Here is a 4,962-nt window from a genome sequence, read left to right on the forward strand (position 1 = left end):
AACATTAAACAGATATTGAACATAGACCTACTTTGTCAACCGTTTTTCGTTCGCGAATTAATGCCTGTTTCATGTTTTGGGCTTCTTGTATGCTACCTAATGAACATAAATAATTATAGGGCGAACTACGGAACATTATTACATTGGACTCACAATTATACACATTAAAAAACATTAATTATGATAATATACGAAAAAAACACTACAACACTGTACGATACTAAACGGTCATTTCAAAGATGGTGGTGGATTTTAATCTGTTTGTCGACTATTCATTTATGTTGACTGCTGTTGTGATGTTCTGTGTATTATTTCTCATTTTTTTTTAGCAGTGTGTAAAATACCAGCATACGTACTGTTTAACCCATCTACATTAGGGCAGTTCAAATTAGAAAAATGTGTTCAAAATCAAGCTCCCATACCTTGGATGGAAAGATATTGTAGTATATAGTACTCTGGCAAAGTTTCAGCTCATTTGGTTAAGGTTTAATGGTGGCGCAAAGAAGATTAAATTTTATATGCAAATTACTATGGAGAATTGGTTATCTACGTTCAATGTGTTGTATTTTTGCTCGATTAGATCCAATTCGAGTAGTCTCTTCATAAGTTGATACTTAAATCTATCATGAACATTTTTCTAGAAGACATATAAGCATTTAAAATCAGCGTTCATAACGAAATTAATAAAACATATAGGACCTTGCTATTGTTGGAACACTTTTGAAAAAGTAAGTTTCACCGATAGGGCATCAACGATGTTGTGATAACTGTTACTTAGTAACTGTTTCTGGTTTTGTTTTGAGTTGGATAGATGTCATCGCGTGTAATGAAATAAAGTGACAAGTTCAAACTTCTAGAATGGAATTAGGGAAGGCCTTTGTGTGGTCCGTCTGCTGTCCAATTTCTGCAGATAGAGAATAAAAACTTCCAAGCAATAAAGTGGCATTGCAGCTTTTCTTTTATTATAGCACGAGTGGAAGGAATACGCGGCACGCCAGGCATACAACATGATCGCTGATCTTTGGAAAACCTTTTGTATTGAAACTCAACGACAAAGTTATCACTTGAAGATATCGTTGCAGGCCCACGATGAATGAATCGCCTTGAGAAAAAACAAATGGAGAGATGGAGATAAAAGGGAAATCATAAAAATAAAATACATCGTTATTAAGTGTTATTAACTTAGCCTTTCACCTTTTTTAAGTTTCTATAGGTATTTTTCGTACAATAAGATATAAGGAGACCCATAATGTTTTTTACCATAATATATTATGTTACTAGCTCCGTTGACTTGCGAGCCCTTTGGCCCCACGATAAGTCGAGAAACACCCACGCAATAAGATAACGATAAGAAATTAGGCCTGATTCACCATTCATAGAAAGAGAGCAGTAATAATTATCCATACAATTTGTCGCTCGAAATCAACTATACTATTGAAATAAATTTTGCTTACTGTTCCCAAAGTTTAACTTTATAATTACTCTAGTGACTCAAACTAGTTATACTTAGAAATACTGAACTAACTTGAACTAGATAACATGGTAAATAACTACAATGATTGTACTTAAATAATACACCCAACCATCGACTGTTAGATTTTCTAACAATGATGTATAAGAACCTTCCAAAACCTGTATAAGAACTGGGCATACGCGAAAATGATAGATTCTTATACAAATATCTCATGAGAACTTGCAAGCTTTTCTTACTATATTTGTTTGTTGCATGTTTACAGGTTATACAGGTTTTGGTTGGTGCATATACAGAATTATTTAAAAATCTGACAGTCGATGGTTGGGTGTAGCTGTGAATTACAGAAAGTATACGAATTATGGACTATGAACTCAAATACAGCAAATACACAGCTAAATGTATCTATCATCCATACTGGGAATTTATAATAAGTATCACAAACTCATACGTTGAAAATAAATTCATTAATGCGATGGACTTACTTCTACTCCCGTAAAGTTCCATTTTCAAAAGTCTCATGTGATTAACCCTCAGAATGCACTAGAAAGGCGCTTATCTGTTAGGTGTATTAAACAGTCTTTTTAAAATAAGTCGCTGTTCGTATTTGATACAACACCTACTCAATCATTTCTCTTCGTAAATGAGTCGCACATAATTCCATTTATTCTGTTATTCAAACACATATTAATATTTTTCAACGTTTATAATAAGATTATTTATTGATCTTTTTTATGACCGTTTATTATGTTCAAAAGTTTATAGAATTAAAAAAAAAACTGTTGTACAGCTACGAAGGTTCGTGCCAGGGCAAATTACTAGATCCACTACTATAAGGTCCAATTTTGGGTTTATTAAACATTTTGGATTAATCTTTCAACAGTTGCGACTTGAGAGTGACCTGAAATTTAAAAAATATACTGGTGAGGTTGCAGTTGAATTCCATTAGTTTTGTACGCCAAATCCAAAGGGAGATGTGTGTTCGGCGGATAGTAAGTAGATTTTGGTAGAGTAGAGCCAAATGGCAGAATATTCTGTATTGTCAACATAAAAATTTAATTTATAATAGAAGTTGTTAATAGAAAAAAACCTACCATGAATAACGTCATCTGGATATGTACTGAAAACTATCAACATTCTTTTTTGTGAATAAACATTTCCTATTTCATATGCAATGATGATGGAAACGAAAATATGCTGGTCCAAATAACTTGTGAGCGTACAGTCACAATACAGTACTCAAAACAAAACTTTAGAATAGTTGCTAAGAAACAGTTATTACAACATCGTTGATGCCCTATCGGTGAAACTTACTTTTTCAAAAATGTTCCAACAACAGCAAGGTCTTATATGTTTTATTAATTTCGGTATGAAAACTGATTTTAAATGCTTATATGTCTTCTAGAAAAATGTTCATGATAGGTTTAAGTATCAACTTCTGTAGAGACTACTTGAATTGGATCTAATCAACCAAAAATACAGCACATTGAACGTAGATAACCAATTCTCCATAGTAATTTGCATATAAAACTTAATCGTCTTCGCGCCACCATTAAACCTTAATCAAATGAGCTGAAATTTTGTCAGAGTACTGTATACTATAATATCTTTCCATCCAAGGTATGGGAGCTTGATTTTGAACATATTTTGCTAACTTGAACTGCCCTAATCTACATCTGTACGATAGTTGAAGGTGTTAGGTGTATTGTGTATATGACAAATTTCTAACATCGGTAGAGCAGACGATCGGAAAGTGCGATCGACTATTTTCGTACCATCGAGGCAGAATGTGTGCTGGTATTCTTGTGGTATTGCTTGTGTATCGTTTGGTGTTGTTTGTAGATGTTTGTTTACATTTGATTTATGTCCACTCAATCGTTTTTTGAGTTGGTTGGTGGTCATACCGATGTAAACCTTCGCAATCACTGCATGGTATGCTGTAAATGACATTGTGTTGTTCTAGTGGGGGTACTGGGTCTTTTACAGGTTTCAGGAGTGTTTTTGTAGTTTTGATGTTTCTTGTGGCTATTTTAACTGATGCGTAATCTCTTTTCAGGATTTCTGATAGGGACACGGCAGGTATTTTCGTCTGTTCGTCATAGTCTCGAAAACCAATAAAAGAGACGCTTTTTTGTAAAACTCATACGTACCAAATCGTAAGCTCAGGAGAAACGTTCTGCTATAGTGGAGTTCTAGCAAATGTACGTTGCTTTCGTTGGTCTTAGCCCCTATGACGATGGACGGAAATACCTGCCGTGTCCCTACTGACCGGCTTAATATAGGGATATTTGGAATGGATCTGTAGGTGACGAATTCGGTTTCACGATGACAATTTTGGAATTGGGAGATTGTTGAGATTGCTGATTGTTGTGATGATGTAGGCTGCGGTGTACTGGGTGGAAGGGATGGCGGTGGTGCTGCTTGGTGACTGTAGAGCGATGGAAGTGTTGAGGATTGATTGATGTTGATGATAGGCGGGTCATTCATTGATGCTGGGCGTGTTGGATGGTTGTTGTTGCAACGGTTGATGAGACGATTAATTAGTGGTGACGGATAGTTGTTTTGACGGAGGATTTGGAAAATGGTGTGTTTCTGCTGTTCTATGGATGTGCTAGTTATGAGCTGCGTTATACGTTTGATGAGATTGTTTGCTACATTCAGCTTCATGGTTGTTGGATGCAGTGATGGGAAATGTCAAAAAAATGTCATGGCATTGCTACTACTAATTTCCTAATAAGTTTTTTCAAATGTAATTTACTTTTCGGGTTTTTTGATTAACATGTAGTACTTAAAAGGTCTTAGAACTTTGTCGAACAGATCATTGTTCTAAATTCAAAGTGTGAGCCACAAGAGCGAATTTTAAAAAAAATGTCATGGAGTGTCATGACATTAATGTCATTTGACACTAATTCGGCTCTCACGCCGCCAATATCATATTTAGAGAAGTTACCAGTTGGAACAAGTTTTCGGGTCCTTTAAGGGCTACATGTTTACATGGAAAACATAATTGTAAATATGTAACTTGTGAAAAAAGTTATTAGCAAATAAGTCCCATGACATCGATATGACATTTCCCGTCACTGGATGGATGGAAAGAATGGTAATTTAGTAGACGTCCCGAGGAGATGGGTTTGGAATACCACTTTGTATTCATACCACCGTCCTCTCTATGAATGACTATGGTATCTAGGAAGGTTATTGAGCCATTTTTCTAAAATTCTACGGTAAACTGAATGTGTTGGTCATATTCATTGAAGACAACCAGGGTATTTTGTACTTCAGTTTTGGGTAGTACGAGGAAAAGATCGTCTACGTACTTTTTAAGAATTGGTACGGTGAAAGATAATCTTTGTTTGGCGACGTCTAGTAGATCTTCCATAACATAGTCAGCGAATATAGGCGATATTGGACTACCCATAGCAGTTCTGAACATCTGTTGGGTCATTTCAAAATCTAGCCGTTTTGATTATCCTCAGACTGAGAAAGCCACA

At 35.3% G+C, this 4,962-nt stretch overlaps 1 pseudogene; it reads right to left on the bottom strand.

The window, feature by feature from the left end:
* Positions 1-315: 315 nt before the first annotated feature.
* Positions 316-4,138, bottom strand: LOC134208906 (uncharacterized; annotated as a pseudogene).
* Positions 4,139-4,962: the final 824 nt, after the last annotated feature.

The sequence above is a fragment of the Armigeres subalbatus genome, chromosome 2, assembly GCF_024139115.2.
Source record: "Armigeres subalbatus isolate Guangzhou_Male chromosome 2, GZ_Asu_2, whole genome shotgun sequence".
In the NCBI taxonomy this organism is placed as follows: Eukaryota; Metazoa; Arthropoda; class Insecta; order Diptera; family Culicidae; genus Armigeres; species Armigeres subalbatus.